This window comes from Chrysemys picta, chromosome 4 (assembly GCF_011386835.1).
Source record: "Chrysemys picta bellii isolate R12L10 chromosome 4, ASM1138683v2, whole genome shotgun sequence".
NCBI lineage: Eukaryota > Metazoa > Chordata > Testudines > Emydidae > Chrysemys > Chrysemys picta.
The window spans coordinates 15,051,540-15,073,755 of NC_088794.1; the positions used below are offsets into that span (position 1 = coordinate 15,051,540).

Consider the following 22,216-nt stretch of genomic DNA (forward strand, 5'->3'; position numbering starts at 1 on the left):
AGGTAGAATGTTCAGCAGATGGGGAGGAAGGTTTTTGCATTGCTTTTTTTGTTTGTTTGTTTTTGACACCTCCACCTCCTGTGGTTGACACTGGGAACAGTGGTGACAAAGGGAGCTGTGTTCAGCCCTTGGCTCTCCACAGTTAGGCTGGGAATCTCATGAGAACAAGGTTTTCTTTAGAGGTGGAAGGGAGAGGATACCTCACATCCCAGACCACCTAGAGAGATCGTCCAAACACAACCTGTCTTTGTGGTGTTTGGGCAATTGCATTTCTCATCTCCATAGTGAAGCAGAAAAGAAAAATGCATCTGTAGGTGTGCATATGTAGATATGTGTGTGTGTGTGTGTGTGTGTGTGTGTGTGTACATGTGCATGAGAGTGTGTGTGCATGCATCTGTGTGTTTGTGCATACACACCATCTAAACTCAAATGAGCTCACTGTTCTCCAGGAATTTTAATTATTAAAAAAGCAGCAAATCCCCTTTTAAAAAAACAACAACGCTGAATTGGGGAGGAAGAGGTGGGGCTTTGGGGGATTCATGTAGGATAAAGAGAATAAAATGTAAATCTCCCTGCAGTTTGTACTTAGGGCTAATACCTAGCACAACAGATTCATTTGGAAACACGCTCATGACGTTAACTTTGTCAATCCTCCCCTCCTCTCAAAGCTTCTTTCTGCCACGTGCTCATATTGGCTTCCCGAGGCCCGTACATCAATCACGGCATCTCATGAGCCCTCTTGCCACGTTGTCGCTTCTCCTGTTTAATAGCGCTGGATGCTGCTGCTAAGAGTTAGGGTTTGAGCCGCAGCAACTGCAGCTGGAAGCAAAAGTTTTCACTAAATCAGTTGCTGGCATTGTGGGAAAAAATTCAGAATGAGTCAAAAATATATGAATAAACATGAGGGGTCCTTAATCTCCGAGCTGCATTAATTGTTCTTGAGTTAACGATGTAGGCAGTTTGCAGCTGCTGCTCCTACGCAGGGAGGAATAGTGGGGTTTTTCTTGTCAGCTAACTTGTTAGCAAGTAACTAACAGCTCAGGAGGCATTGAGCAATTTCAGTGGCTCTCTCCCCTTTCTCTCATAATTCCAGTATTGGCTACACAGTGCAGTGAAACATTGAGGGGTTTGTGGTGCTTTATTAAGCACCAGCTGCCTAGTAACACCTCAACATTTAGCCAGCTAGTCATTTGTGTGAATTTCCACCTTCATGAATGAACATGTGCAGATGTCTCCAGCGGGCTGGATGAAACACAATACTGAATTGGCAGGTGAAGCTGGCACGCTGTCCAGCTGCACGGCCCTCAAGGTCAGAATACACAGCTGAATAACACCAGATCACAAGAGCAAGTGGGAGCAGGGAGGGGAGGAACAGTAAACAGATGGGGTTAAGAGGGAAGGCAGAGATTATCAGTGGACGAAAAGGTTAAAAGTAAAGCAGAGCTATTAGTGTATGTCTCAAGTGGCCCATTTTTGAAGTTAACAGAGAATGAAACAAACATGCTCCAAAAGGGAAAATGAAATACAGGGATTGCATCAGGACATAAACTGATCGCATACTGGGGCTTGAGAGGAATTCCTGTCTCCTGTCTTCCATCACTGCACAATTGATTAAGTGCGTTGGAGAAGTCTGTGCCTTCCTCTTAGATATCAGGTACTGGCCAAAGTTGGGAGACTGGATGATGCTAGAGGATGAGATGACTAGCAGTCAATGAAGCCAATGGGACTACTTGTGGAGTAAGGGGATCGTAATCTGGCCTTTACTTTCTAAGAACCTAGGGCAGAATTTTCAGACATGCCTAAGTGATTTAAGCATATGAGAGCCTAAATTCCATTGACTTTCAATGGCAGTTAGGCTCAAAAGTCATTTATATTCTTCTAAAACATTTACCCTGATCCTCGAGGTTCTCAGGACTTGGCAGGATAGGGGTCTCTGTTTCCACACAGGAATGTTGATGCTGTCTTCAACTCTAACCAATGATCAACCTGGTCTCTGCCGACACCGGTTCTTATTTTAAGGATTTTTTTAAAACAAAAAAGAAAAAGCTTGTTTGTTGGGATCTTTTTAATATTAGTTCCTCCTGGGGAAAGGATGCAAACCTCTTAATATGGTACCCACTTTTACCCTGTGAGGATTAGAATGCAATTTAGAAACATAATAAAATTCCCCAGAATTTTAGTAAAGCCATTGCAAAGCCATATATGTTCAGATATGCTCAGCCCAGGTAACAATGGTCATTTAAGCATCCTGCTTTGCTAAGAACCCAGTACAAAAAGCTTATGCCATGTGAATCTACATAAATACATTAGACAGAGAATGAAAACCATGCTGGGATTAGGTTTCCATCTCTTAACATCTATATACATGACAGATGGGATCAGTACATGAATAGACCACTGAAGTAACGAGGGCAGATTAATGATGGAAAATAAAAAGGTAGATGATCAGTGGCAGCCTTTCGGAAAGGAGACTTAAGGCATGTGGCAGAAGTGGATCCAGTTTATTTACTGCATTAAATGAGAGACGCAGAATATGAAAAATGAAAAAACCCGTCTTCCTTTAATCTACCGGGCAGGCTGGGACTGGCTATCACCTATGCAAATACATTATGGGCCATTAATGAGAAAAGAATCCTTCCAGCATATCCCCTGCAGCTGTAATCACCCTACAGCCCGGGGAAGCTTAGAATCCCAGTTCAGCTGCAGCTATTACTGCAGAAGTTTTAATCTCCATTCCTATGCAAAAAGAGAGAGAGAGAGAGAGAGAGAGAGAGAGGACAGATAAATAAATAACTCATAGAATCATAGAGTGTAGGACTTTAGGGGACCTCAGTAGGTCATCTAGTTCAACGAATTAATCTCAAACTCACAACCTGGAGCGAGGGACCAAATATCTGTAGTTATAATCTAACACTGTGATCTTGGTTGTTGGAGCTTGTTTGCAAGTGATGATCAATGTCAGGGAGAATATGACAGACAGATTATCCTTCTACTACACAAGTTTGTACCGGTGGAACACCACCGACTTCTAGTTGAATCCACAAGGAGCCTTTCTGTACCAATCTACTAACCAAGGAAATGCTCAGATACTAGGGCGATGGATGCTAATACAACACAAATAAATAATCATTACTCTTCATTTACACCAGCATAGGTGAGAGAAGAGCTAAGCCTATTAATGTGACTGGGAGAGAGGGCAGGTAGGCTGGGTGTGTATGATCTTTATTAGAGCTGGGGAAATATGCCGTATTGTCAAAGCCGAAGCATTTTGCAGAGCCATATCCATTTCAATGAAGTTTTCGTTGGGAAGATTTTGCGAGTGACTCCCACTTTATAGCCTGGTGATTAGAGCACCAGGTTCATGTGGCTGGTCTGCCTGATTGACAGTGGTCAGCAATGAAACCTCTGCTCTGAATCAGGCTAGTGTTCGAAAGGTTATGGATTCATTTTAATGCAGAACAAAACTAGATTTCAAAACCTTGAAAGTAGCCAGGAAATATAATTGAAACCTGATCAGCTCCACTGTTTACCTTTGATCATAAGTAGTTCTTAAGTTGAGTCTGACATCTAGAAATACCTGGCATCGAGAAATACACAGAGCTTTTCAGTTCTAAGAAACACTTTTTTTGTGATATGCAGGTGCCTTTGAACCATCACAGCTAAAATGACAAGCTGTGAAAGTGTATTAAGGGTGAGGAATACCTTCATGTTTAATGCAAAGTATCCCACAGAGCTGGTTGGACTTTTTCAAATTTCATGCATTTATGAATTTTTTTGGTCAATGTTTTGAATTTTGAACAAAAGATGGGACCAAATGAAATGTATATCCTGTTTTTCAACTTGCTCTAGTATCCAGGAATTTTTATCTGGATGTCAGAGTGGAATCCGAATGAAGAGACCCAACCTTTCATCACTACCTCAGTAGTTCAGGTCTAACACAGCTGTTGGCATCAACAACAAAAATGTCACCATCAGACCGGTGTTTTGTTATATTAAATTAGGTGGGGATATGAATCCAGTTACTACTGGAGTTGGATCCACTTAACTCTCCTCCTCACTCTGGATGTCCCAGTGTAATTGACTCTTTTGGGGCAAACTCAGGTGAGCTGCCACAGAACGAATGGACACAGAGAGTCTGAAGTCCACAAGAGACAGTCAGGAGAAGGCTCCATAGAATGAGGTGTTTCTGTAAGGAAGTTTGCACTCCTGATGACTTTTTTGTAGGGGTCCTGAAGGTAAATGCTACTTGCCAGTGCTGTCAATCTGGCACCTTTCACTAGCACTAAAACTCACTTTACAAAGAAAATTGAAAGCGGTTTTACATGAGCCATTATGGCCCGGGAAGCAAACAGGTTTTAGATTGGTTATGATTTCCCTTATTAGTGCTACCTACAATTTATAAGCTTCTATTTTTCCTGCACTATACAAACCTGTATAACTCTATTAATCTGTATGATGTGGTGCATGAGGGCTCCTAAACCAGTTCTTCTCTATAAACCCATAACATCTGAAGAGACTTTTCAAGCTTTGTGCCCTCTGAACAACACCTCCCCAGAAGGTGAACTCTGAGGGCCTGGTCTTGTGCACTGAACTGACACTGAAGCACAGTTTGCCGCTTGTTGGCGGATTAACAAATGTGTGAGTGTGTGTACAGGGCAGGGGGTGAATTAAACAAAGTTAAGGTGTGAAAAGTAATTATAGTCTGTTAAAACAGGCTGAGAATAAGAGAAGTCTGTGCTAAATATCTTTTTTAACAGGCAATATCTATCTTCATTGGCATAAGCACATGGGGCATCTGAACTTTCATTTTAAATAACAAGTGATCGGAAGCTCCATGCACAGCTCGAAGTGAACAATTGTTGTGTCTGAATGAAGTTGGATAAACCTTTTTCTTTTCACTCTTCATTCATTGTCCACCCCCAGTTGGAGTTACACCATGTGAGTTCCAGGTGTTCTATGTGCCTGATCAACATCACCAGGGACAACCGAAACCATCAGTAAATGCATGATCCAATGTCCAGCAAAGTCAGTGGGAAAACAGACATTGGCTTCAATGGTTCAGGCCCTAAGGGAGAGCTTTCAATTTGAGGAAGAAGGAGAGGAAAGCATGGTCCATTATTAGAAGGATTTGATGCTCCCAAATTTGTGTATAGGTGCCTGTATCCCATGGTCTGTTGTCTAACTCTAATAACAGTAATAACAAATACCCTCAGAGTACAATATAAATGAAGGAAGGGAAATATTCAGAGTCTCCAAAGATGGTCGCACAAGGAACAGTGGCCTATTAGCCCGAAGCTCAGAAGGAAAACTTTATGGTAGATACTAGAACAAAGCTTTTAGCAATAAGAGCAATTTGGCCACAGGAACAGATTTTCCCAAGGGAGCTTGTTGCAGCACCATGACTGCAAATTCAGGAACAGGCGAGATAAGATGTTAGCGGGAATGATGCAGGGACCCATTCTGGAATTAAGCAAGAAATATTTGAGAGAGATTCATTCAGATTAGCCTCAAATGGTCTTTTGATCAGAATTGTCTCATTGATACCACTTGCTTCCCTTGATTTCTTTTGTCTTGTATTTCAATAGTAAAATTCTTTGGGGCACAAATGTGTCTTTTGTTATGGGTGAAATCCCAGTCTCATTGAGGGAGTTTTGTCATTGACTTCAATGGAGCCAGCATTTCATCGTCTATGTTTGCACAGTGCCTAGAACAGTGGGTCGGGTGCTCCTAGGTGCTACTGGAGTACAAATAAATAGTAACCATATAACATAATGTGTCCTAGTATCTATTACTCTTCAATATTATTTACAGACTGTGGGGCTGGGTTCGCTGCTGCGCTGCACCTCATGTGGTTCTGTATACCAGGGCGATGTGAGTCAGAACAGTGGCATTTTGAACCCCCTTTGAACTAGTATAAATGTCTGCACAAGGTTCAGGACAGTGCAACATCAGACCCATTAGGATTACATTTCTCTAAGCCATTCCTTTAGCTCTTCAGAAACAAAGCTAAATAGGGGATTCTTACAGCAGAGATCATAAAGCAAAGAACAAAAACAACATTGAAAAAGAAAAAAAAAAGCTTCCCAGCATTTTGGTGATGAGGTAAATGTTTCTGCAAGCTAAGAGAAAGAGTTTACAATGGTAATGTCATCAGTCTGAGGTTATGACTTATGCATTTGGTTGAGTATTTGACTGATTCTTTATGCATGCACAAAAACTAATTGTATCCAAGAGACTTCTGGGGCCTGTTGTTCTGGAGGTGTATTGCCATATGTTTGGTGTATACTTAATTAACATCGTGCAGCTGCACTTCTATCCATCTGTATTATAGATTAGATTTCTATTCCTCTTCTAGGCAGGAGTCCCACAATTCATATTTATTAAAATAATTACCCCAAGAACGTGATGGTTGGGAGGTACTCAGCCAAGTAACCCAGCCTTACTTTGCACTAGGAATGCTATTTAGTTATGAAGCGTAAATGAACAGTGTGAATATACAAGTATTTGACATGCATGCAGTCAGAACACCAACCCCCAGACAGGGGTTAAAACAAGGCCTGCTAAGCATTTTTCATAGACATTGGCTCCTAAGGGATGAAGACTGTTGAAGTGTGACTTGTCAGTACACCCATTTCACCTCTTTTTATCCCCCCATTAATTTATTTGGATTTAAAACGTGATTATCAGACCTTAGCTCCATTTTGTTCCGAAAATGCACATGCCAGTGCTTGCTTTTACACATGCATGGAAACTCAACCAAGTGTGCAACCTGCATTTGTATGTGCAAGTTGAGGAGATTTTCGATGACTCCATTTTATTGTATGCAAAAGCAGTTTGTACATACACAAAACTTTTTTCATGAAAAAACTGGTGGGCCAAAAATTGCATGTGTGAACTACACATGGTCCTGAGTCACAAAGTTTGGACCCAGGTTCCAGTTCCAATTTCAAACACCCTTTAAAGGTGAGGGGTACTTGAATCTGGAGTTCTGACTTGGACTTCTCTCTGGTGGGAACACGTCAGACTTCACCTGTAAAGACCTTTGTCATATTAGTTCTCCCCTCTCTCTCTAGGTATTTTAAATAAATCATAAACATAAACATGACTGAGGAAGTAATCTGACTGACTAATTAAAGTCCAGATTCACAGAATTATAGACAACAGCTGCATGTCTGGGAACTAATCAATCTTACTTTTTTTGTCCATTCATGAAGTCAACAATGTAATTTTACAAACAGAACAACAGAAGGTTATGCATTTGTTGTGGGATTACACTAGTTCTTGGATGGGGAATAAGCATGCCTTTAGCTTCATGCACCTCCAGCACCTGTTCTACGACAATCACACAGCCACTTAATATATGCACAGTTAGCAATATGCACTATTTATCACAAATCACATTGAATTAATAATCAATCATCTGTATATCTGCATGCTGGAAAGTGAAGCACTCTGTTTATTTTCAGGATACTTAGAGTATAGGCAATAGCAGTGCAAGCTTACCTTACAATAAAGCCTGCTAAGATATCACATTCCCTGTGTGACGGGTTGGATCACAGAAACCTCCTTGGGGCTGCCAACTGATGTGCCAAGACTACTTCTGCCCCTGCTTTCCTGCCCTGCCAGCTTGGGACTCCAGCACCCTGTCTTGTTGAGCCAGACACACCAGTCTGCTCCAACCTAGACCTAGGGTCTGAACCACATGCCCCAAAGCTGCAGACTTAACTGAAAGCAACTTAAGAAGTGTTCCTGTCTTTAACACTCAGATGCCCAACTCCCAATGGGGTCCAAATCCCAAATAAATCCGTTTTACCCTGTATAAAGCTTATACAGGGTAAACTCATAAATTGTTCGCCCTCTATAACACTGATAGAGAGGTATGCACAGCTGTTTGCCCCCCTCCCCTCAGGTATTAATACATACTCCGGGTGAATTAATAAGTAAAAAGTGATTTGATTAAATATAGAAAATAGGATTTAAGTGGTTCCAAGTAGTAACAGACAGAACAAAGTGAATTACCAAGCAAAATAAAATAAAACACGCAAGTCTAAGCCTAGTACTGTAATAAAACTGAATACAGATAAAATCTCACCCTCAGAGATGTTTCAATAAGTTTCTTTCACAGACTGTCCCGCTCTGGGTTCCCACCCCTCCTTCTAAATGGAAAAGCACCAGGTTAAAGATGGATTCCAGTTCAGGTGACATGATCACATGTCACTGTAAGACTTCATTACCCACTTGCCAGCCCACACGTACACAGGAAGACTTACAAGTAAAAAGAAGAACAGGAGTACTTGTGGCACCTTTTACAAGTAAAACAGAGCCATCTACAGTCAATTGTCCTGGTTAATGGGAGCCATTAAGATTCCAAACCACCATTAATGGCCCACACTTTGCATAACTACAATAGGACCTCAGAGTTATATTTCATATTTCTAGTTTCAGATACAAGAGTGATACTTTTATACAGATAGGATGACCACACTCAGTAGATTATAAGCTTTGTAATGATACCTTATAAGAGACCTTTTGCATGAAGCATATTTTAGTTACATTATATTCACACTCTTCAGCATACTTTCATAAAATCATATAGAGTGCAACGTCACACCCTGATCTCATGTTCCTGATCCCTGGCCAATTAGTGCCAAGTGTCTACTAGAATTAGGACTGAGATCACCAATCATTTCAAGAGGCTATCAAACAGATATCTGCTACCTAGCCAATACTTAGCTTGTTGCCTGATGTGAAAGACTCGGTGGATCAAATTTCCCAAAGGGGCTCCACCTGACTTCTAAATCTGCACCTGTAATTTTGGAAGTACATGTTTATTCTGTGACCACTGTTTTACATACTCAGAAACTCAACTATGTGCCCAAGCTGCGTTTGAATTTGCAAGTCAAGTCGGTTTTTAGCCACTCTTTCTGTGTGCAGATACCCTTTGCACATGATTGGAACAGTTTTGCCATGCATGGGCGCTCAAACAGGAAGCAATGTGTATGCAATAAACAGCAGGTGCAATTCCAGAGGCTGCTTTTGAAAATCTGGACCACCATTGTGTTTTCCATTCAATCCTCTTAAGATCAGGGCATTTATAAAAGGGGCAGAAAGTCATTTGAGTAGTCTCCTATGAGTTAGCATCTCAGTAACTTCGTGTCACTCGGAGTCAAAAGAACTTTGCCAATTTGAACCTGAGGAGCCAGTGCTGGAAGCCAGTGGCACCAAAGGAGAGGGGGGAATACAGGGCTGATATTTACCTGTCTCCATATTATACTTATCTTGTCTATACTGTGCTGCCTAATGTCTAGCGTAGGCTTTGAACTATTAGTCAATGCAGCTAGTCTATGCAGCTTGGGCATCAGATAATAACTGCTTGTCTCCAGTTTTCTTATGTGGTGACATTACGTGTCATCACTCTGGGGGAAAAAATGTAGAGGTTTTCTAATGTTATAGCAGGCCCCCAAAGGAGAGGGAGTTGACATGTCTAGACAGTATTCAAACCAGAGCAATAACATTCAGATCTTCCAGTGCCATACCTGTGCTCAGAATAGAAAAAATATGCAACGTGTCTTGACATTTCCCCTGTAGCTGCATCTGCTTGGTGAGGAAAGGGCCTCAGGAGGAAAGGGAGTAATATATCCAGGCACCAGGTTGTAGAGGATTAGCCAACCAATATGTGCTTCTCCTCATTTTTATGAGTACAGCAGTTCCGGAAGGAGGGGAATAAAATGTTACTTCAGATTCAGATGATATTAGGGGACAAAATTTAATGGTGCTGCAAATCTAAGAGATGGAGGGGGAATTACTGGGTCACTTTGAATCAGCTGCTTCCCCAGCCCCGCTGCTTGGCATATTAACTTAGCCAAAATTCTTCAGCTGGAAAGTTGGAAATGTCTGTTTTATGTTTAAATTTGAATTAGAATAGAGTCGCCATGACTGGAGGGCAAAGATAGGGAGATGCCTAGACAATATGCTCAGATCATTGACTTTGGACTGTTTTTCTTCCAGGGATTTTTAAAAACAAAACAAAAACAAAAAAACTCCAATGTTATTAAATATCAAAAAGAAAATAAACCCAGCAGAGTTTGCTGGGAAAGGAAAGGCAGTTCCACTGATCCATCCTGCAGCCAGGGCTTAGGGGCTGCTTTGTGCATTTGAGCTTTACAAAAATCTCCAAATCCTCAGGAACAGTTTTAGGGGATTTCATCCATGTGTCAAATCCCCCAACTGAGGTAACATGCTGAAAGGCTTCAGCTGCAGAAAGTTATCCTTAGTGGTGTGGAAGGTGGTTACTGTCACCCTAGAAGGGGAAAAAACCCCTCTCTAAGAATAGCTTTAAAGTCTTTCCCAGATATTTCTTTGTATGCCCTCTTATGTGTATTGAAATCAGCCTTCCCTGCTGTGCAAATAATTAATGCTCTCTGGGCAACCTGGCTGGTGGTACCCAAAAGTGTGGTACTGTCTCTTAGTGACTAGGCATGAGCTCAAATTAGCCAAACAAGTTGAGATGCTCATCCAAAACTTCTGGGGTTCACATGGCACTTATGGCTGGGATGATCAAAGGAGAAAGTGGGAGCTGTGCACCCTACTCCCATAGGTTTCTTTGGAAATTGCAGCCTATAAAGTCTGTGAGTTTGAAGGAAGAAGGAAGTTGCATGTACATACGTAGTTCTTTTGTTTAAAGAGTGTGGGTCAGACTCAGTAAGGGGCATCCTCGCTGCTTCTATGGGGTGATGTTTTCTTCCTGTATTACATGAAACTCCGCTGCATAACGATATCCCATTTGACCAGATTCCCATCGGGTATCTATGTGCGGGTCTTCTAAATTGGAGCTCTCTTACAAGCTCAAAGAGCTTCCACCTGTTCCTTTGCCCAGCACAGTCTGGTCTCCTGGCCTTTGTTGAGAGGGTTGAGACAAATAATTTTGCCAAACTTTGTACCCACTCCAAATTCACGCTTTCACGATCAGTGAGGAAGAATGGTCCAGCAGCTAGGGCACTAGCTTAGGACTTGGGAGACCCGGAGCTCATGTCTCTGCTTTCCCACAGACTTCCTGTGTGACCTTGGGTATGTCCCTTAGTCTCTCTGCGTCTCAGTTCCTCATCTGAAAAACTGCCCTACTGCACAGAGGTGATGCGATATGATAATGGAGGCTATAGAAGTACTTAAGTTAGACATTTAGATAAGATAGAGCTTGAAGTGTATGATTCTTGAGTTCCATTGAGCTCTGGCCAAATATGAGCATTGGGTTGCTCTGGGTTTTATAATTGTTTACCCCCCCCCACACCCCCGACACACAAACACACCAGTGTCTTGGAACCCTTACCAAAAGGTGTTATAGCATTCAATAGAAAATGATGATCACCCTTTTCAAACCACGCTATAAAATTTAATAGAGAAATCTAATCCAATAAGTGTTTTCAGGCTGGAGGCCTAAATTTGCAATGACAACTCAGAGAGACAAAAATTAAATTCTCTCTTTGGCTCAGTTCACAACTCTATGGTCCCCACAATCAAGCGACAAGAAAACGATTATTTACACCTGGCTCTACCCATTTAGCTTTCAATTTTAATTAACAATATAAAGTTTAACAAAAATAGCAATTATGACGCATTGTACATTGGGGCAGGGACAGACCTACAGTTCTTAGAAGAGAGGGATATTTTACAAATAAATCCAATCCTTTGAAAAAGATCGAGCACTTTGACCTCCCTTTTGTCTTGCTGGCTGCTGGTTAATTTTTGATTCTGTTAAGTCTCAAACAACCCTGAATCAAAGTAGGTTTCTCTCTGCAAAAAGCAGCTTACCATCATCAAAAGGAGTGAACTAAATAAAGTGATGTGAGAGAAAAAAATACAATTAAAAAAATATTTACATTACATTAAAAGAGTGTATAGCAGGGTTTTACTTTTAACTCAGGAGAAAATCTTTCCCTTTCTCTTGCCCCTTTGAAGCAGTTCCTACTCTCAAAAGGATTATAAAAGATGATGAGGTTATTTGTAGGGGAAGGAAAGGATGGCAGATCCTTACTGCACTGTAATCATAAGCTCTCTGTACCATCACACCTTCAGCAAAGGGGCATCAATAAACATCAAACCAGAGGGTTAGCATGGCAACTTTCTAATTAACAATGGAATAGCTTGCCAAGGGAGGTCAGCTCCCATATGGAGTTGAAGGACAGAGTAGGTACGACACAAATAAGTTCAGTGTAAAGGTCACCTGCATGAATTAGATGATCTGACTAATCATTTCCAGCCCTATCTTCTGTGATTAATGTTTAATTAATAATAATAATAAATAATAAGAAGAAACTGTGCCGTTTAGCTTCTAGCCAGTGAAATTATTTCATGTCCTGTAAAGCCTCTAACACACAAGAACACAAATATGCTCGCTCTTTTTTCCACCCCCAAAGTGGGGCTTGGAGATTGTTAGTGGCATGGCAGGGCTAGTAGAAGAGGCTTGTGAAAGGGAATTTGAAAGCCAGTTAAATTTTTTTTCCTGTGGGAAGCTTTGAAATGTGCCATTTGGAATGAGATCCAGACTGTCAGAGGAATTCTCCCCATCGCAAGCATAGGTGGAGATTAACCCTTGAGTTTTCCTGCTCGAGTGAGGCTTAAATAGCTTCTTAACATTCACCATAAATTGAGAAAATTCAGCAAACAGCATCTCTCTTTGGGAAAGGAGAGGGATCAGTGAAAGGAGGCAGAACTAACACTAGTGATTTTTCTCTAAGGCTAATTAGCAAGTCCGTCTGGAGATGTCTACAATTGGTTTTGCAGTGTCTACAAGGCGCAGGTCATTAAAATGAAGGATAGTACAAAGAGACAGAAAAATCAGAGAAGGCTCTGGTTTCCCCATGTCCACTTCCGCTGCCTCTGAAATCACAGTAAATTGTGCATGTGGAGTTGGGTCACCTGTACCTTATTTATGATCCCCAGAATGGTGCATTTAATTTGAACCATTTCATTCATTCCCCGTTGGTTTGTATATCAAGACCCAGATCCAAAACCTGTGGAAATTAATGGAAAGATGGTCATTGACTTCAGTGGGCTTCTGAGCTGGCCAAAAAGGAGAGGAATGTTGGGAGAAATGCTCAACGAGTGAAAGCGTTCCCAGGTTTTATTGGTTCTCATAGCAGTGTGTTGAGGCACCAAAATAAAACAGGAGCAACATGCAAATTGACATGTTTAATGAATCAAGTAAGGTAAAAATTGCAGCCTAGAGAAACTGTTTAATAACAACATCAAATTATGATCAGCAGCCATGGATCATTTTGCAGTCCGTTCACGAACACATTAAACAAGCATAAATTCCCATCATATGGTGGAAAATATCACCTCCGCCTCCTAAGTGTATCAATTTTTGCATTCAGCAAAATACGGTACACCAAGGTTACATGGATGATTAGACACCAAGGGTATGTCTACACTTGGAGCTGGAGGTGTGATTCCCGGCTCGCGAAGACTTACTCATGCTAGCTGTCATCAGACTAGCACACTAAGAACAGTAGCATGGCTGTGATCGCACAGGCAGTAGTGAATGGTGGCACGAGACAGCCATGAGGAGCACAAACCTGCCTGGACCCCACAGGAACATACTCAGAACAGTTCCATGCTGCCACTCACTCCTGCCTTTGTTAACCCAGCTAAACTACTATTTTCAGTGCTCTAGCTCAATGACAGCTTGTGCAAGGATGTCTCTTTGAGCTGGGAATCACATGCCCAGCTCCCAGTGCATAGACATCGCTCAAGTTGCAATGGGCTTACTCTGTTCTGATGACCTGGCACAGTGTAAAGAATGTAGGAAGAACTGTCCTATTTTCCACTAACAAATTTGTATCCTATGATGCAGGTGCCTTAATTCAAATGTTTACTACTGTAATTTGAAATATAGACTAACTCGATGAAAAGAAAATTTCCACATGGGCACAGTATGTGATTTACTTTCTGTTGAATAATGAAGAGCACTTTGCAGTGGCCTTTAGTGCAGGCAGGATGAGTCTTTTTTAATTAGACCTTGAAAGCATAACTTCAATTCTTTCTCTACAAAACGTTAGTTTGGTGTGTTTGCAAATAGCTAATTAAATAATACAGAGCCAGATTCTGTTCTCAGTCACACAGGTGGTAATCAGTGGAATTACTCCAGGCTTACACAAATGTAACTGACTCATAGACTCATAGACTCTAAGGTCAGAAGGGACCATTATGATCATCTAGTCTGACCTCCCGCATGATGCGGGCCACAAAAGCTGACCCAGCCACTCCTGGAAGAATTCTCTCCCTTGACTCAGCTGTTGAAGTCCCCAAATCATGATTTAAAGACTTCAAATCGCTGAGAATCCTCCAGCAAGCGACCCCTGCCCCATGCTGCGGAGGAAGGCGAAAAACCTCCAGGGCCTCTGCCAATCTACCCTGGAGGAAAATTCCTTCCCGAGGAGACCAGGATCTGGACAAATACCAATGAAAATATCTAAGAATCTTGAGTTGCATCCTATAATGTAGGTGGGCTGGTAGTCTAGTATTAAGATTGCCTGACACTTCCCATTATAAGACCCTGTGCTCAGTCAATACAGTCTTAAATTACATGATCACATAATATTTTCCCCCCACAGGACACTGCTTCATTTAATGCACAGGATAGACCTGCTCTGCAGATGACTCAAAACTGGGTCGTGAAGGCAACAGTTGTCTATATGACCCGTTTCATTTGCTGTAGCAGTTGGAAGGTGTGCAGGAGACTGCAGGAAGAGAAAGGACAGTTTCATAGTTAAGGCAGTTGAATGCTTTCCTGAAGAATTGGATTTTATCCTTGTCTATGCCTAGGCATTCTTGTGTGATGCTAGGCAAGCCACTAAAACCAAATCTTGCAAAGGTGGTCACTAGTTGTGTGTTCCTCATTTTCTGGGTGCCTGACTTGAGACCCTGGGGTCTTATCTGCAGAAGTGCCTGGAACTCACAACTGCAAATGAAGTCAATGGAAGCTGTGCTTTGAACATAAAAAGTGCTAGAGAATTCTAAGTATTTTGAAAGAATCAGCTCCTGGGTATCTCATACTGGACATCCAAATATAGCGTATACTTTTGACCTTAATCTCTTTGTGCCTCAGTTCCCCATCTATAAAATGAGGGTAATAATATTTGTGATGCACTCAGATTTGATGAGAGCCATAGACAAGGCCATGAGGAAATTAATAATTCTGTCTTCAGAGCAGGATTTGAATAGTGAGCAGTAAGTAAGGACTGGGGCAACAAGGAGAAACAAAATATTGAATAGTTGCTCATTAAGTGAGCACTGTCCATCCTGTGGAAAAAATGGTATATGATCATGCAATTAAAGACTGTATCATAATGCATATGCACAAGGAGGCTGAATTAAGGTAGCACAGGCAACATTAATTCTAGTGTTTGCTTACTTTTGAGTGCTTCACTTTGTAACCTTAATAATGTTCTTCTAAGATAGTTTGGGGTGTGTGTGTGTGTGATTGTATACACCACTCAGAACTCTGTCTGGGCTGGAGATATTTTTTCACAGCACTGTCAGAAACCAGAAGTAATCATTAGGATTGATTACCCCATTGTGCTGTTTTTGCATTCCGTGTACGTGTGTGTCTTCTTCCATGTTTCTGAGGGAGTGGGGGATGGTTTTGCTTTAGCAAATGCTTTTCCACAAACTGTTCCATTTTGTGAAGACAAATGTAAAGAAATAAGCATTGAGGGATGGTGATTTTTCTCTAGTTTGGTTTTCGAGGTCATTGGTGAATTTGGTCTGTGAATATACAGATCTAAAGTAATTGAGGTTGTGCTTTGAAACACACTCCAACTTTTGTCAGGACTCCAGAAACTTCTTCTGCAAGACACTGAGCAGATTCTCAAATGGTGCAACTCCATCAAACTCAATTGAGTTAACCAAGCAGTGAATTTGTCCCGATATATCTAGCAGCGCCATGATCCAAACACACACCATTGCAACACCCTGTGTTGTCCTCTCCAGAAACACCATTGCTGGTACGTGATGCTTCAACATCTCCTAAGGGAACCTCCTCCTATGGAGACTCAGCTGGCATATAAACCTGTTCCCCACAACGGGTGACAGTGGCGGTGCTGGCCTCTGCTCATCCTGCCTCCTGCGGGTAAATTGACACTCGGAGCATGGGGTGCAACTTACACTCCCTGTGCCCATGGCTTGAACTAAGACCAGGATATACAGCTTTTTATTCCAAGACCACCTGCAGGACGCAAACAGCCCCTGAATAATCACTTGTGGCACGGTTCAGTGTAGAACATGATAAATATATAAATACATTTCAAGCTAAGTATCTTGGGTGTCGGTCTGATGGCCTCTCAAAGGGGGCTTGTCTGGCATCATACCTCCAATGAAAAGTCAGCTTCTAGCACACAAGACAAAAGAGCAAAGTCCATGTATCTTATATCTCATGTTGCCCTCGGTTCTTCTCCTTGAGGAAGCCTGATATCCCTTTCAGTGTCAGTAGTTCTTAAACTATTAATTGTATCTTTCCACTTTCCCTTTCATATCTCTCTGGATCTCTCCTTAAAAGTGCCTCTGGCATTTGTTTAGTGCCATGTGAAATGTTCTGTCTCTCATGACTTGGCTGCCCAAGAACTAGGCCACTGAACAGTTCACCAGAGGAATATTTGTTCTTTAGCACTCTGGAGTCGTGTGTGACCTACTTTCAAGATTTTAACCCACACCAAAGCACCAGGAAACAGGACAGTAAAGGGAATGGTACACTTTTGTTGGTTCATACTCATGAAATAACTTCTAGCATTTGGAAAATATTCTTTAATATGGATTTCATATTAGGGTAAATTAGTGTAATAGGCTGACACCTGAAACAGTCCATCCTGTTAGCAAGTGTTGATGCCACTGGGAAAGAGTTAAGTGGGTTCTGCTGACTCAGAGGTGTGACCTTTCCCAGACTGATCTAAATGAGGTTTTGGCTCTAGAGCCTAATACTAGCAATTGATATTGTCATAACCTGCATGGAACTTGGAAGGAGGAGCACAGGTTGCAGAAGGGAAGAGTTTGGAGGAGACATCAGGAAGTCAGTCTGTGTGCACATGGTTGGAATGCTGGCTACTGATGCAGCATCTTTGTAAATACAGAGCCAATTTACCGTATATACTCATTCATAAGCTGAATATTTTTGGTAAAAAAGTGACACATCAAAGAGCGGGGGTCGGCTTATAAACAGGTCTACACCAAAATTTGATGATTTTAAACTCTATGGAATCATTGAATTGAATATCTAATACATTGTTATTTTGTTACCTGGAGTGTCTGCAGGCATGGAGCCCCTCAGAACCATGGCCACAGGGAGCTGAGGGGCTCCATGCCTGCAGACACTCCAGGTAAACAAAATGTCCAGGCCCGCTAGCGGCTTACCCTAACGGGCCAGGAGCTAAGTTTGCCAACCCCTGAAATATAGGGTCAGCTTATGAAAGGGTCACACAGTTTTTGCTATTTTTACCTATCCATCTTGGGGGGTCGGCTTATAAACGAACAGGCTAATGAACGAGTATATACTGTAGTTTTACAAGCATGGAGTCCTTTCATGTTATTACCCAGCACTCAGTTCATAAGAACATAAGAATGGCCATACTGGGTCGGACCAATGGTCCATCAAGCCCAGTAGCCTGTCTTCCCACAGTGGCCAGTTGTGATGAGAGCCCCAGGTACAACCTGGAACTGGGGTACTGCTGTGCCCTCTTAACTGTCCAGCCTAGGCTGTCTCTCACAATGCCTTGCTAGTGACAAGCATCAAACCCCTCCTGGCGATGTGATCACTCAGCACAACTGCACGTAGAGCCCCACACCCAGCTAGATTGCATGAATGTTCCCAGAGCCACTCATGAATCACACAGAGATAGGTACCAGCAAATCTCCCAAGCCCCCAGCCTTACACCCGAAGGTGGTTTTAAAAAGTTTCCATGCAGCTTGCAGGCATTTCACTCTTGTGACTGCTCCTTTTAATTTCTGTGTAATGTAGCTCCCCTTTTTTGAAGTTAAATGCTACTGTGGTGGGGTTCTTTGGTATTTTGCCCCCACAAGGATGTTAAATTTAATTACATTCTGGTCATTGTTTCCGAGCAGTTCAGCTATGTTCACCTCTTGCACCAGATCCTTGTGCCACTTAGGGCTAAATGAAGAGTTTTGTCTCCCCTTGTGGGTTCCAGAGCCAGATGCTCCAAGGAGCAGAGTCATTAATGCTGTTTAGAAATTTTATCTCTGCATCCCATTCCAAGGTGGCATGTACACAGTCACCATGGGGATAATTTAAATCCCCCTTTGTTACTGGGTTTTCTGTTTTTGTAGCTTCTCTAATATCCCTGAGCATTTCACACTCACCATCCTGGTCAGTAGTATATTCCTACTGCTGTATTTTTATTATTCAAACATGGAATTTCTATCTACAGAGATTCTATGGTACAGTTTGAGCCATTTAAGAGTTTTGCTACATTTGACTCTATGCTTTCTTTTACATATAGTGCCACTCCCCCACCCACACGTCCTACTCCGTCTTTCCTATATGTTTTGTACCCTTCTATCATTCCCATTGATTATCACTGTTCCATCAACTTTCTATGATGCCTATTCTATCAATATTTAGTTGTCTGCCCTCTTGTGATGTAACTGAATGGGAATCATTTTTGTTGGACTGTTTCTCTTCAGTTCCTACTAGTCCTTTACCAACTTATATCCTCTCCTCTTTACTAGGATACAGAGTATCCCCTTCAATAAATCCTCCCCTAAGCGATGCCTCTGTCCGAACTGTGTACTCCTCCACACCTGTCAGAGTGCTGACAGGAATGAACATGTCTGCACTTTCCGCTGCTGCTTCAGGCAAACAGAAAACAACAGGGATGATCACATTATGAGGACCTGCACAATCTACTGTGAGTGACGAATCTGAGAGGAAGGATGGTTTATGGTTAAGGCACTGGACAGGAACTCAAGATATCTGGGTCCCATTTGCAACTCTGCCACAGACTTCTTGTGAGACCTTTAGTAAGTCACTTACTCTCTCTGTGGCTCAGTTCTCTGCTTGTAAAATGGGGATATGAATGTTCCCTTTTTCCCATCCTCCTCCCATCTTGACTAATGACTGTAAGATCTTCAGGGCAAGGACTGTCTCCTAGTTTATGCATATACAGTGCACTACAGTAATACAAATATGTTAATAATAAAATGTTGGCAGCACGAGCAGTAAGCGATTGGGAAAATACTCCCATCTATTTTTTTTTCTGATCAGACCAGTGGAGTCCAGTGCCCACCATGTCTTACTATAGAGCACCCCCAAGCTGCATGCCTGTTCCTGCACCCATTTAAGTCAATGGCAAAATTCCCTGTGTCTGCAATGGTGCAGGACCAGTCCGTAAATCCAGAAACCCCCAATAGAGCCTACCCACCTCTATCACACGGCAGACACTGTGGATTGTTGCAGCAGGGTCAAATTATGTGAGTTCTTCCATTGTTTTCAAATGGACCACTTGCTTGAGTCAACCCTGAAACCTTTCTCATATCTTGAAGCTCCATGCTTCTCTCCTTGGTTTTAACTATGTTGTTCTTAGGAGGTGTGATCACCTCTCCTCACTGCTTATGCTTTGCCTGCATCTTTGCATGGGGAGATTTCTCAGAAGACTGGCTAGGACATTCTGCATTGAGTAGATGCTCAGGTTGGAAAACTGACATTAAACATAATTGAACTTGCATCAATACCCAAAGTCCTAGCTCCAAGCTGAGAGAGGCAAAATTCATTCACCCAATACCCATGTAAAAATTCAACGATCAGGAAATGAGACCAGGTAGGGAAAGTCTGCAAAATATCTGCAATGCTAAACAAGAGACACGATTAATCTTCCTGCCTCCAGCCGCTCTCTGGTATCTATGCAAATTAAGTTAGTGGCTTAAAAAATATGTATAGCACTTATTCCCTGTTTTAAATGAAGTTAGTGACTCAGAACTAAAAGACAAGAGCTAAAATCATTGAAGTAAGCAGGTGATGCTTAATGCAATATTATCTATGCATCCATCCTCTCTTTCCATGTGACCCACAATGCCTGACCATTATGCAGATTAGGAAGCAAGGCTTAAAAAAAGACTCCTTGGAATATCAAATATTATTTGTTGCTAATTCTGGTTTGCAAACAACTGCCTGGTGTTCCTGTTAAAATGTGCCGAAGCTGTTAAATGCCTGCATAAATAATACATGGGAAGGGCATGTACTAAGATTATGGTCCCTGCACCAAGACACAAACTGAGCCATGTTTTATGAATAAGAATTTGAAAACTGCAGGGGGGAAGAAGCCTTCACTGCCAGAATTTTAAATCCTTAGTCCACTACTAAGCACATTTCAAAGGTTAGCACAGTTTTAACATTATGGATGCGGATTTTGCCGGAACACTTAGCTTTGTGTGTTTAGTTTTAATCGTGTTGGTCTTACTTTTTTTTTTTTAGTCACACTTTATATTGCAGTTCCGTTTATAAATAATTAATAGATGTTTTAGTAAATGGTTAATCATATGTTATTGATTGTTATAGGGTCTAGCAGGTCACTTGGTTACTTATAACCATCTACAATGTCTTCTATTGGTGGGCTTATAGAGAACTGTAATACCTATTACTCATGTCTGTAACATGCTTATAACAGTTATTCATCCTTTATAAATCATTTGTTAATGGCAACTTAATACTAAATGTGACCATCTTTTTGCTTTTCTTTTCACATCAAACTTAGCTCCTTTTGATCTTCCTTTCCATTTGGACAGTTTTTCTTCTCAGCATGCTCTCGGGATGGCTTGATTATCCTTCACTTGTCTTTCATAGGGAGGTGTAGAGTCTTGGCCTTCAATAGCTCTGGTCTACTTGGAAACTAGTTCCATCCATAGATGGAACATGGTACCATCGTGCTCTGGATAGCCATCAAACCCATCACGAGCTGCCCACTGCTGGACTAGGACACCAGCTTGGCTGGACCACTGGTCTGAACGAAAATGGCAATGCCTATATTCACATGCTGTAGTATACTGAATACTTCTGAAATGTGAGGTGAATTCTGCCCTCGGAATATAAACTGCTTTACAGCATCTTTGGGACAGCTATAAAATCTTCCTCTGATTTCCATCCATGCTTAATTGCAATATGATTTATGGGAAAACATTATGTCAAGGATGTGCTTACACTGGTTATTTCAGAAAATATAGTCTTGTGCCTTTTGGGGGAGGGGAGGAGGGGAAAGCCAAACAGTGTCTAAAACCCCTTAGCTGCAATAGGCAGTGACAGATGGAGTCAGATTTACATAAAATGACACAGATATTGAGTTCTCCTAAAACCGAGCCGAAGATTCAAGAACAGCAATGTGAAATACCTACAGCCTTAAGAAGTACATGTACTCACAGTTGCAGAATCTCCTGTATTGAATTATAATTCTTTATACTTCTGCACTTACTTCAAAGATTACTGCTTGGTGTATAGCTCTGTAGCTTGCTTTGAAGAACAATCAACTCGCAGACAAGTTTAATCGATTTAAACAAAACAAAACAAAAAGACCAAAGCAGTTCTTTTTAGCGAGTGGTAGAATTAAGAGCCTGCCCGTGTTTAACAAAAATCCTAGACTATCGTCGGACATTATACAGAGCCTTTATTTTAAAATAAAATACTATAGTGCTTTACAGTCATGGGCCTTTTCAAAACTTTTCCAAAAAAACCTCAGCTCCTATTCAGGTACCTAATTAAGGGTCAGAGTTTCAAAAGTGCTCAGCATGTTGGGTGAATGCAGTTTGCTGAGCTCTTGAAATCTGGCCTACGTCTAAATGCTGCAAAAAACACTGCTTTAGGTTCCAACTTACTGCATAGTTACTGTGAAATACGGCAGTATTTTCATAGGGTTATGGGTACCATTCTGATACCTTTACTCTAGTTTAGTTGCACCTTACTCCATCGACTTCAATATGGCCACACGTGGGGTAATGTTTTAAAGTAATAAAACAGCAACAAAATAATTAAAAGGTTCCTTCCTATCTGGATGATTATATATTGTTTTGTATCAGAGGGGTAGTCATGTTAGTCTGGATCTGTAAAAGCAGCAAAGAGTCCTGTGGCACCTTATAGACTAACAGACGTATTGGAGCATGAGCTTTCGTGGGTGAATACCCACATGCATCATGCAGCCGACGAAGTGGATATTCACCCACAAAA

The 22,216-nt window shown here is 41.6% G+C and overlaps 1 protein-coding gene across 9 annotated transcripts in view; it reads left to right on the forward strand.

Moving 5' to 3' along the window:
• Positions 1-22,216, forward strand: part of KCND3 (potassium voltage-gated channel subfamily D member 3) — a 242,229-nt gene that overhangs the window by 125,729 nt on the left and 94,284 nt on the right. The window lies entirely within an intron of this gene.